Genomic DNA, 13,152 nt, shown 5'->3' on the forward strand with positions numbered 1-13,152 from the left:
AAACCACGTTCAGTCAACTTTGACTCTACCGAAATGGTCGAAAAACGCAATTGTAAGCTAAAACTCTTACAGTCTAGTAATATTCAGTCATTTATCTTCATCTTGAAACAAATTCGAAGTCTCTAGCAAAATAATATTTAGATTTATGGTGAAATTTAAAAAAAAATCTTTCCTTCCCTCCGCACCGCGGATTCTCCGCCACAAATCTCCGAAATGAAAGTACGTACCATTCTCGGAATATTTGCTCCGTTTCATATTAGGCATTTCATAGAGTTTTATATATGAAAATGTGCGCAGTTTCATGTAGAATAAAGCGAAAAATATTTGAAGGTTGTAGCTTTTCTTATTTCTGAAATAATTGCATATAAAAAATATATATATATAAAAATTCGACATTCGGTCAACTTTTAACTCGTCAGATATGGTCAAAAACTGCAATTGTAAGCTAATACTCTTACAGTATAGTAATAATCAATCATTTGCCTTCATTTTGAAAGAAATTGGAAGTTCTCTAGGACAATATTTAGATTATGGTGAATTTTTGAAAAAAATATTTGTTTACGTCTGCGCGTTACGAATTCATGCATTATTTTGTGATATATTGTCTCTGTGTGCTTTTATCGTTTACAATGTATTATATAACCAAAATGATCGCAATTTAGTGTACATTACAACGAAACAAAAAGTAACTTGTTACCTTTAACCGTTTGCGCACAGCGCGATTTGAATACACTTATATATGAAATTTCGTTTTTTGTGCATCATATTATCGCATTATTTATATATGATAATTGATAATTTTTTTCCTTTCTGATGGTTGCATACTAAACTTCAGCCAATGGCAAAAAAAGGAGCCAAAAATGAACTCTTAATCTTGAAAACTAAGCGCGCTGTGATTTTTTGAAAAAAAATATTTTTTCCGCTTCCGCGCTCACTCTGAAACACCTCCGGCACACGTGAGACAATTTTTTTTTTTACCGCTTCGGCGTAAGAGGGTTAACAAAACTGTAACACTTAACTTTACAATAAACTAAAAAATTAATTTTTTTGTTTTTTTTTTTTTCTTTTTGATTTTTAACTTTTTTTTTTTTTTTTGTTTTTTTTTTTTTTTTTTTTACTTTAACAGGCTTTTTTTTTTTTTTTTTTTTTTTTTTTTTTTTTTTTTTTTTGTTTTTTTTTTTTTTGTTATATATATATACAGAATTTCAACTTCATCACCACTTTCAACGTTCTGTTTATCACTTGGTTCTTCCTTTTTGCTTTCAACTTTCATTTTTTCATCACTTGGTTCTTCCTTTTTTGCTTTCAACTTTCTGTTTTTTTATCACTTGGTTTCTTTCCTTTTTTGCTTATTCCTGCTATTGCTGAAGGCCTCTTTAAAAAATAACGATCCAAGGAAGATTGCTTTTGCCTACTTTTCACAATGTTCCTGAAACGACTCAGGCAAACGTCATTTCAACTTTCTTGGGACCCATGACTACGCTATCTTGTATGTAATTTACGTACAAGTTACACAAAGTTTTCGCACAACACGATAATAGTACTGCAACGAAATCTCTAAGGAATTTACGTTACTAAACGAAATCGTTGGACCAAACGAATGCTGCGTGCGTACGGTAAAGATGTTGGTACGAAGAGGCCGAGATAGGCACGCCACCACGTACGTATAAGATGCATGATGGGAGGGATGCTGTCCAATAGGAGAGAAGGATCTCATGGTGGTGACTAGCATCAGGAACCAATGGGAGAGCAGGAGGATGGTGGCGAGTCTACTAGTACTAAGGATGGCGGCGCACGGCGCGAGTTTCAAAATTGTTATCCGGGCGAATCTCGGACTTTCAGAAATCTTTTTGTATCTTTGAAAACTTTTCGTATGTAAAGCCGTTAAATTTTTCGCATTGGCTTTCATATCTTGAGTTTTTCGTAAGTTGAAGTACGAAGCTGGTATGCGATTGAGTGTGATCGCAAAGGAATACGGCCGTAATCCGTCAACAGTAGGCACCATCCATTAACAGAGGATGCCATCGAAGCAGCTACACCGTCGAAGGGCATCACTATTTTGTCCAGCAAGAGGACCCACGTGCACGACGAGATGGAACGGCTGCTCCTCGTCTGGATAAAAGAAAGAAATCGCTGGCGATATGGTAACGGAGACAGCAATCGCCCACAAGGCCAGTGCTATTTTCGGTGATTTGATTGCGCAGGCAGAAGACGACGGAGGGAAGGGACTTCAGCGCCAACCCCAGAGTTCAAGGCTTCGCATGGCTAGTTCGAGAAATTCCGTAAATGGACTGGCATCCATTCGGTGGTGCGTCATGGGGAGGCTGCAGCTCGGATACGAAAGCGGCTGAAGCATTTAAGAAAACTTTCGACGAGATGATGACCAAGGAAGGCTACAGTTCTCAGCAGGTTTTCAACTGTGATGAGACTGGCCTTTTCCTTTTTTGAGAAAAATGCCTCATCGGACGTACATCACGGAGGAAGAGAAGAAGCACCCGGGCATAAGCCTATGAAAGACAGGCTTACGCTTGCACTTTGTTCCAACGCCAGGTGGGATTGCAAGGTGAAGCCCCTACTGGTGTATCATTCCGAGACTCCTCGAGCCTTCAAGGCCCACAAAGTGCTGAAGGAGAAGCTTCCAGTGATGTAGAGGACTCGGCAATTCCATGGGGCTGGTCGTCGACGAGGACAACATCAACAACCTTCTCGAGAGCACCAAGAGGAGCTTACAACGGATGACCTGAAGGAGTTGGAGGCCATGCAACATAACGTCGTTCAAGAGGAGTTCTCTAGCAGCGGCGAGGAAGAGAGGAGGACCCTATGACAACGGCAGAAATTAAGGATGTTCTAGCCGCTTTTCATAAAGTGCAATCGTTTATCGAAAAAAGACACTCCGAAAAGGCTCACACAGGTCGTATTGCTTGCGCAGTTCGATGAAGTTTTGCCTGAGTTGTTTCAGAACATTGTGAAAAGTAGGCAGAAGCAATCTTCCTTGGATCGTTATTTTTAAAGAGGCGTCCAGCATTTGCAGGAGTAAGCAAAAAGGAAGAACCAAGTGATATAAAAAACAGAAAGTTGAAAGCAAAAGGAAGAACCAAGTGATGAAAAAAGAAAGTTGAAAGCAAAAAGGAAGAACCAAGTGATAAACAGAATGTTGAAAGTGGTGATGAAGTTGAAATTCTGTAAAAAAAAAAAACAAAAAAAAAAAAAAAAAAAAAAAAAAAAAAGCCTACGTAAAAGTAAAAAAAAAAAAAGTTAAAAATTAAAAAAAGAAAAAAAAAAAAATTAAGTTTAGTTTTTTGTAAAGTTAAGTGTTACAGTTTTGTTAATGTGTTTCGTAAATTTTAGTTTTATAGTTTTCCTTAAATTTTTTATGTGTTTTCGTAAAGTTAAGTGTACGTACGTACGTACGTTATCTGCCGTATGTCCTCCTCCTCCTCCTCCTCTGCCGCTACTTTCGGAGATAGCCTCACTCGAAAAGTAAGCTTCCACATTTTACGTACAAGTATATTTCTTGTTACCATGTACACTATTTACAGGTTATTTTGCATTTTGTTATTAATTTTGGTATTGAATGGTCCAAATTGTTGTAGTATTTCATTGTTTATAGGTCAATTTAGCTTATTATGAAATTACTGGGGTGTTTTTGGAGGGCTTGGAACAGATTAGCCATTTTACATGTAAAATGTGGTCCAAGATACGAAAACCTCATGATACGAAAGGCGCCTCGGAACGGATTAATTTCGTATCTCGAGGTACTACTGTATTTGTTAAAATGGGCCTGGAATGACTACATGTGTCATCACCTATTTGGAAATAATTTCTTGGTTAAAGACAGAAGGTTGAACATAATATTTATTTTCTGGGCTCACTTTGTGTTGCTGCATGAAATAATCCTTTAGTTTATTATTTCTAAGGTAAATTAGCTAACAAAATACCAGAGAAAAAAAACAAATCAAAGAAGATGTCAGTATAACTGACTCGCTCACAACCCAAAATAAAGAAGGGTGTCGGTATGGTAATTGGGGCGAGTGAGACCACTACCACGAACTTCTTGCCATTTAGAATTCTCCTATATCAAAATTCTCAACGAGAGAGCCGACCCTCAGAGATCGAGGCGGCAACTACTACTACTACTACCCACTCCATGCCGATCACCCGCGCCTCTGGTGGTCCATCCTTCAAGTTATTGCGGACATTTTCCCACACGTGTTTTCGTTTCGCTCTCTGTGTTTTGGGTTTATCTCCCCCTTTTTTGCAAGATGGAGTGTGCAGCGATTGCAGCAGCTAAGTTAAGTGTCCTACAAAGGTTTTGATTTAGTTTTGTTCCATCCAGGTCCTATATTTGCCGTTTTTTTAGGTATAGATATGGGTTCCCGGTCTGGAGCATGGCAGCATGGTCCCCGCCTCATGGTCGGTTAGGTTCTCGGTCCCCCATACCTGGAACCTTTCCCCCCTTTTTATTATTCACGTGTGGCTCAAGTCCTTTTGTTTAATATACCGTATGCTGTTTTTTCATCGTTTAGGGGATATAGCCTACCCCTGGTTTTAGGTCATGCATGCATGTCTCTCTACTTCATGTAGGCTTTCGAGTGTTTCTTGTCCAGACCCTAGCCATTGCTCTTCGTATTGGCTTAGGCTAGCTCTGAGTGATAGACTTTCTTTCGGGTCAGTCGTGCACTCCTGGACGTTCTTTTTCTCTCACTCCTTATTTTTTGCCCCCTACTTTATTATCGATGTATAGTGTATTTTGGGTTAGCCTAGGGCGTCTAGCCTTATAGCCTGGGTCTCAGTGGTCCTATGGTCCACGCTATTTACAGTTTTGTTGCATCCTTATCGTCAGTTTTGTTGCATCACATATTGTTGCACCATCCTGCTCGGTTTGGTTTGCATTTGACCCTTGGCGTCCGATCCAGTTGGTTGTGTTGTGTTATCGTACCTTGGTCCACTCGTGATCGCGGTACGGCTAGATGCCCGCCCCAGTCGCCTTCCCCCCCTCTTCCTCTCTGCCATAGAGTAGGAGGGTGGGTATCTGTTTCTCGCTCGCTCCATCCGGGCCTGGCTCCCTCTCTCCCTACGCGGAGGGAGTAGGGGAGTCTGGACAGACTGTTAGGCTGGGTGTGACCTTGTTCTCCTTGTGCGCTGTGGTACCCTGGTGTAACGGGGGTTGGGGGGTTGGCCTCCCCCGTCCCTAGTTTCTCCGGCGTTCCGCCGTATACACAGAAACTGACTTCTTCCCTCCTCGCCTTTCCCCCCCCTGTGACGACGGACCTATACCTCTTCTGCCTGGCGTTCCAATCGGTTACGGGGGGGGTGGGGGGGGGGGGTCGTGGTCGGCTCCGCCAACCAACGAGTGGATACGTTTTCAGTTGGTCCTTAGCTTTCCATCGTTCCTTCATTTCCGGCGTATGCCCTAGGGCATTCTTCCGGCAGAGTTGGACAGCGCCGCGCTTCGGAGTCATCCTCCGATTTTAATTTTTTTAGTTATGCTTAAGTTAGTTTATAGTTATCTTAAGCTTGGGTCCCTCCCCTGCCCATATTGGAAATTTTGTTTATAGTTATATAACATATTTCTATATTTACCTCTGGTTTACGGAATTTCCTCCTCCGGCTTACACCGGAGTTATTGTATCACCTGTTATCGCATAAGGTTCTTAGGGGAGGGGTTATGCCCGAAATTTTATTAATCTCCGGCATGCGGCGGAGTACTAGGTAGCCCTGTTAGTGTAATCTCGATACATCATGTATCTTTCCACTTACAGGCTACCAACTGTGAACACCCCGGATGCAACGCCGTGTTGCAGGACTCATGCTCCTGCTCCCACCAGCCATGGCGACTTACAGGTCTGGTTCCACGAGGCATGTTCGATCTGCTATGAGCTTGTGACTCAATTTTTGGATGGGGTAAGTACTTTTCTTATCAGCACTTTCATGAAATATGAGTTCTGATATATGTTTAAGCTTAAGTTTTCCTTGGTATACTGATACCTTTATATGCTCCGATATTGCTAATCTTAAGCTTGATTTAGTCTAAGGGTTAGGATTCACCTTTAGCCTTAAGATCTAATAGTCGCCCTCCCCTCTTTCAGGCTGCCGCAGTCAGGAGACTGCTCTCGCAACCCTGAGAGCCTGGGTCGGCAGCTTCGGGAAGAACGCTGCCAAAGGACAGCCTTACATCCTGGAGAAGAGGCTGGCTGTCCTTCTGTTTCCCGGAGGCAAGCCGACGGGGTACGTTGACCCTACTGAGGCAGCCTCGACGATTGCGACCATTCAACAGCAGGTCGCTCAATGCATGAAGGAAGGACCAGGCCAGGACATCTCGGCGGAGGTCGCCACATTGGATACAAATGTAGAGCCCATGGTAGGTGTGGATGACTTGTTGGTTGAGGTAGGTACGTTGAATGCTCAAGGGCTTCCCTTGGGCGTTTCTGGATCTTCATCTTCTGTTCCTTCTTCTTCTTCCTTCCAGGGCTTTACGGGGGCGGAGCTCCCGTATAGTGCACCAGACGCCTCTGTGGTTCCCAAAGTGAAGGGCCACAGGGCTCAGAAAACCCTTTCTAAGACGTCATCGTCTAAGAAGACTTCTTCGGCGTCATCATCTCGTAAGTCTCCCGGCTTCTCACCCTGGAGCAGAGAAAGTAGAAAGCATCTTCTTCCTCTGCTTCACTTACTAAAGGGTTACGAGGAGCAAGTCCTCCAAAGAGAGATCCCGTACTCTGGCGGAGTCGGTGGTCTCTCCTTCTTCGAAGGTACTTTCTCTGAGTACCCCATCTGCTTCTGCGCCAGTTCCTGGCTTTGATCCTGCTGCATTTTCCGCCGGAATGATTGCAGCAGGTGGGAGATCTTGTAGGATCTTTGAGGAACAGTATGGAGCAGATGTTCACTCAGCTGTCGGACAGGATGTCACACAAGAGAACCTCTTGTCTGGTTTCAATCAGGCCCCACAGCTTGCTACTCCAGCACCTAGTGCCGGTCTCATCCAGCTCCCACCTCATGATTCCCTCCCACCATTCTCCATGAGTAACCCTTGGAGAGTAGCGTCTTATGCTCCTTTCCAAGATGGTCTCATCTCCATCCCAGAGTGTGGAACTCGAAGGATTGAAGACTTCGAGTTCTATCCTGAGAATTTGCAGCCTCCATTCATTGGCTACGCCAGGCTGACGGAGTCGGCTCTGAACAGGGAGGACAAGATCCCGAAGGAGACAGTCCTTTACTCCAGGGATCAGGCACAGAGGGAATGGCTTCGCTGTCTTGAGGATTGGGACTGTATCAACACCAGGCGCCAGGCCTTCAAAAGTCCATTCACGATCTTCATGATGGAAGAGGAAACTCCACTTCCCTTCTTGACGAAGATCGCAAGCGTCACCGTGCAAGCAGGCCTAAAAGGAGATCCTTTGCCGCAGCTGAGGGAGGCAGATCCCACATCACCCTTGTTCCCTTCGTTTGGTGATATGTGGGAAGACTTGCCAGCCACCTTCACAGTTGGAAAGTTTAAACCGGACTGTGCTATGGATCAGTTCGGTGAAAAACTTCCAAGAACTTCCCGACAACCTCATTCAAGCAGAATTTGAGGCTAGGTCTAGGCTGGCAAGGACTCTAAATACTATGGTTATGACTGAAGTAGCGGCTCTTTCATATGCTTCGGAACCGCTCTTCAAGCTGTTGACCAAATCACAGACTTATACAGTCCAATCGGACTTGTATGAGTTTGTGGTTGCGAGGGTCAACTGTAGGAAACATGTCCTCCAGGAAGCAACTATTCGGCATGAGCCAAATAAAGTTGCTTTCCTCCAACATCTGGGGGGCGGACCTCTTCCCGGAGTCAGCGATTAAGGAGGTCCAGAACGAAGCTACGAGACTGTCTCTCAAAGATCGTTGGGGCCTCTCCGCCAAGAGGAAACAAGATCGTCTGCTTCGGGTAAGAAGCTGAAAAAGTCCAAGAGGTTTCAACCTTACCAGAAAGAAACCTCAGCACTTTGTTCAGTCTGTCTCAGCCGTCCCAGTCACCCAACCAGGACAGGCTTCCACGTCGAAGGGCCAAACTCAACCTATCCTCCTGATCTCACCTCAGGCTCAGCCATCCACATCTTACGCGGTCTCCCCGGCGTTCAACCAAGTGTATGAAGGCCAGGCCTTTCAGCACTTTAACCGATTTGCCAGGGGAAGTAGAGCCAGAGGAGCTTTCGTCAGAGAGGATCAGGGAGAGTTGTTAACAGAGGCAAGCACTTCCGTGGAGGCCGTGGAGCTCACCCAGCACAGCAGCAGTGAGATCTCCAAGGTAGGAGGGAGGCTGTTCCTCCGGCATCGGTGGGGGTTCAGCAAATGGGCACAAAGTATTGTGTCAAAAGGTCTGGGTTGGAGTTGGATCAAGGGCCCCCTCCACCCAGACCATTCCTTCAACTTCCATCGAAGGAATTGACAGATTAGGCGGAGGAACTCCTTCAGAAAGGAGCAATATCGAGAGTCGAGCATTTAAAGTTTCAAGGTCGTTTGTTCAGAGTGCCAAAGAAAGGCTCATTAAAAAGAAGAGTAATTTTAGACTTGTCCCAGTTAAACTTATCCATTCGCTGCGACAAGTTCAAAATGCTGACCATCTCGCAGGTACCGACCCGACCTTACTTCCCCGTGGGGCCCGTCACCACCTCTATCGATCTTACGGACGCATACTATCATATCCCAATAGCCAGACACTTTCGCCCTTACCTAGGCTTCAAGCTAGGGGACCAGACATTCTCATTCAAAGTGATGCCCTTTGGACTGAATGTAGCTCCCAGGGTATTCACGAAACTAGCGGAAGTAGTCGTTCAACAACTGAGGTCACAAAGGATAATGGTAGTAGCATACCTCGACGATAGGTTGATCTGGGCACCAACTGTCGAGGAATGCCGGAAAGCCACAAAGAAAGTAATCAAGTTCCTGGAGTATCTGGGGTTCCAGATAAGCAAGGGAAAATCAAGACTCACTCCGGAGTCTCGATTTCAATGGCTAGGCATCCAATGGGATTTATCCTCCCACAATCTGTCAATTCCGGTAGCCAAGAGAAAGGAAATAACAAAGTCAGTAAAGCAATTCTAAAGTACAAATATGCTTCAAGGAGAAACCAGGAAAGGATCCTAGGTTCCCTACAAAGTTTTGCCTCAGTAACAGACATCCTTTGATGAAAGCCAAACTGAAAGACATAAGCCAGATCTGGCGCTCAAGAGCAAATGTCAGATCTCGGGACAAGTTGTCAGCAATTCCGCAAATCCTTCGGGACCATCTGCGTCCCTCGGACTCAAATGAAGATCTGTCCATGTCAGTACCTCTTCAATATCCTCCTCCGGTAATAACCATCCATACAGACGCTTCATTAAGCGGTTGGGGAGGGTATTCTCAGTTCAAGAAGGTTCAAGGAACTTGGTCACTACAGTTTCCGCCAGCTTCACATAACGTATTGGAAGCCATGGCAGTGTTCCTGACCCTGAAGAGGCTCCTTCCACCAAAGAACTCTCATGTAAAATTGTTCTGGACAGCGCAGTAATAGTACACTGCATCAACAGGGGAGGTTCCAAATCAAGACATCTAAACCATGTCATGATAGCCATCTTTTCCCTGGCGGACAAGTTCAAATGGCACCTCTCCTCTACCCACCTAGCGGGATAAGGAATGTGGATAGCAGACGCTCTATCCCGGTCAGTTCCCTTGGAGTCAGAATGGTCTCTGGACAACAGTTCGTTCCAATGGATATGCCGGAGTGTCCCAGGTCTCCAAGTTGATCTCTTCGCTTCTCAGGCAAACCACAAGCTTCCATGCTATGTGGCTCCCAACCTGGACCCTCTGGCATAGACTGGAACCAGTGGAAGAAGATTTACATCTTTCCTCCAGTGAGTCTTCTTCTGAAAGTTCTGAACAAACTCAGGACTTTCAAGGGACAAGTGGCACTAGTAGCACCGGACCTCTGGCGAAGAGCAATTGGTATCCCCTGCTTCTGGATTGGGTCTTCGCACCCCAACGGATTCCCATCCCAGGCGTCTCTCAGTCAGTACAAATGAAGACTGTGTTCGCTTCCTCAGGAATTCTCAAAGCCCTAACTTTATGGACTTTATGAAGTTTGCGGCCAAAAAAGATGCAGGTATAGATCCCAGAATATCCTTTTCCTGGAATCAGAATAAAAGGGATTCAACTTAGAGGCAGTATGACGCTGCAGTTAAGAAGTTGGCATCTTTCCTGAAGGAATCAAACATCAAATCATGACTATCAATTCAGCTATATCCTTTTTTAGGTCCTTGTTTGAAAAGGATTAGCAGCTAGCACTATTACTACAAATAAATCAGCCTTGAAGAAGATCTTTCAAATGGGTTTTAACATAGACTTAACAGACTCCTATTTTTCGTCTATTCCCAAGGCTTGTGCTAGACTTAGACCTTCTGTAAGGCCTACTTCTGTGTCATGGTTTTTGAATGATGTCCTTAAGTTGGCTTCAGATACTGACACTCAACTTGTTCATTTATAATGCTCTTAAGAAAAACATTATTTTTGCTAAGCCTGGCTTCAGGAGCTAGAATTTCAGAACTGTCGCTCTGTCCAGATATACGGGTCATATAGAATTTCTCCCATCAGGAGAAGTTCTACTTTCCCCGGATCGCAGCTTTCTAGCTAAGAATGAGGATCCTTTATTGAGGTGGCAACCTTGGAAAGTCATTCCTCTTCCTCAAGACCCTTCTCTTTGTCCAGTAATGACCTTACAAGCCTTTCTGTCTAGGACATCCTCCTCCTCTTCGGGTCCCCTCTTTAGGAGAGAAAAGGGTGGCACTTTATCAATTAAAGGCATAAGACACAGATCCTCTACTTTATTAAACTTAAGCAAACCCTGAATCTTTCCCTAAGGCACATTATGTCAGGGCAGTAGCCACCTCAAATTAATTATTTCCACACATGAATTTCGATGACTTGAAAAAGTATACTGGATGGAAATCGCCGACAGTGTTTAAGCGACACTATTTAAAGTCCCTAGAATCTCTAAAATTTTCAGCAGTGGCAGCGGGAAACATAGTTTCCCCTGACTCTGCCCAGTAGTATAGTTGAAGATCCAGATCTCCTTTCTGCCTGCCTCACTTAACATTTCGTCCACCCTATCAATCCTGCTCTATACTTCGCCTTAGCCTTAGCTGCTCATATGAATGGCTTAGTGGTGTGTTTTTTTTTTTTTTTTGCCAGGGACACCCACAAATATGTTTGTATATAACCTTACGAGTGTGGTTCCCTTATTTTTATGCTAGGGTCCCACACTCTCATATCATGATGGTTTGTTACCTTGTGTAATGTCAATAATTGTGTATATAAAATTTATTTAGTGTGTTGCATTATTGTATTATTATCTTTACACACACTATCATATATGAATATGTTTGTGCTTTGTAACATTTTGATATATATTTTGTTAACAATATTACTTAGTTATAAGATATAATTACTTGAATTAATCTCCTATTTAGAGATTGTCTGAATATGTTTATCCCTTGGATTTACCATTTTATATCCATGTCCTCTTATTGAAATTATAGTATTGTAGATTTAATTTTTAGTTTTATTTGAGACCCACTTATTTTCTCCAATCTTGTGCTATTTCTCTGGTACTATTTCAAGCAGCGACACGAACTGAGCCCAGAAAAAAGATTTTGACGTAGGAAAATCTATTTCTGGGCGATTGGTTCGTGTCGCCCAGTGAAATCCCACCACTGCCCTGCCCTGCCGCCCAAGATTGCCTGCTAACTTCAGGATGGCCACCAGAGGCGCGGTGATCGGCATGGCGTGGGTTGTAGTAGTAGTAGTTGCCGCCTCAATCTGTGGGTCGGCTCTCTCGTTGAGAATTTTGATATAGGAGAATTCTAAATGGCAAGAAGTTCGTGGTAGTGGTCTCACTCGCCCCAGTTTACCATACCGACACCCTTCTTTATTTTGGGTGAGCGAGTCAGTTATACTGACATCTTCTTTGATTTGTTTTTTCTCTGGTATTTGTTAGCTAATTTACCTTAGAAATAATAAACTAAAGGATTATTTCACTGGGCGACACGAACCAATCGCCCAGAAATAGATTGTGACAGATTTATGTTTCTTTTTTAAAGATACTCTTCTACAGAAGAGTATCTGTAGAAGAGGAGTGTGGCTGGATTTCTGTCATTTAATGAGAATTCCTAAGGTTTCACCCATGGAAATAGTCTACTGAGGATGTAGAAAACTGGTCTTGATTCATTCATACAGGTATCTTTGGGTACAATTTCTTGTGTATGTGTGCTCTTACTGCAATGAGAAGCATAACCCTAATTAATGCTGGGGCGTTTCTATAGAAAGGCTGAAACGTACTAACCAGAACTGGAGTAGACTCTTTCAGAACAAAATTAAGGAAATTATGAGAAGACAGAAAAGAAAATAATTAGCAACAGTTATACTGAATTTTGACTAAAGTTAGGAAGATTATCTTTCTGATTGACTGAAGGATGGGGAAGAGTACAATTCTTAGTTGTGCAAGATTAATTAAATGCAAGAACTCAGGTTAGTGACTCTTCATGGGGAAGTTACGTTAGCATGGTTCTGATGGTCTTTAAGTGGAAAGATGCTAATTTTGTAGGATGGTTGTTAAAACTATTGGTAGAGATGAAATGGTTGGCTTTTCACAAAGGGAAGTCTGTAACAAAATTGTATGGACTTGAACTGCCCTGGGATTTACTGACAATATCAGGACATGAGCAAGGATGCTCTTAAAGGGCTTGAGAGAAAAGTGAATTAAAGGAAGTATTTCATTTTCATGGATTGTGTTGAGATGATCATTGGTGATGTTGGCATCTCACTCCCCATGATAATGATTACTTTGGTAAAATAATGTTTAAGATTTGTCCTTCCAGATTTGATCTTCAGGATCTTTATGGTCCTGGTAGGATTAAGAGGTTAAATTTTTCCAGAACAGGCCTCTCTCATCACAACTGAATACTTGGAGAACAGAACCCTCAGCATCTATATAGTAGTCCATAACAAGTACTAATAGTTTTTAGCAGCATCTTTGTCAGAACTGGCTGCCTCCCCATGCCTTACCACACTGTGTTTGCTACTTTGCCAATTAAATTTCTCAAACTACCTATGACTGGCTTTGAACACTAGAGCATTAGTACTTGTATC

At 43.3% G+C, this 13,152-nt stretch overlaps 1 protein-coding gene across 1 annotated transcript in view; it reads left to right on the forward strand.

Annotated features, from left to right (window-relative positions):
• Window positions 1–13,152, forward strand: part of LOC135207365 (phosphatidylinositol-3-phosphatase SAC1-like) — a 29,591-nt gene that overhangs the window by 15,263 nt on the left and 1,176 nt on the right. The gene's annotated exons all lie outside the window — the stretch shown is intronic.

This window comes from Macrobrachium nipponense, chromosome 32 (genome assembly GCF_015104395.2).
Source record: "Macrobrachium nipponense isolate FS-2020 chromosome 32, ASM1510439v2, whole genome shotgun sequence".
Taxonomy (NCBI): Eukaryota; Metazoa; Arthropoda; class Malacostraca; order Decapoda; family Palaemonidae; genus Macrobrachium; species Macrobrachium nipponense.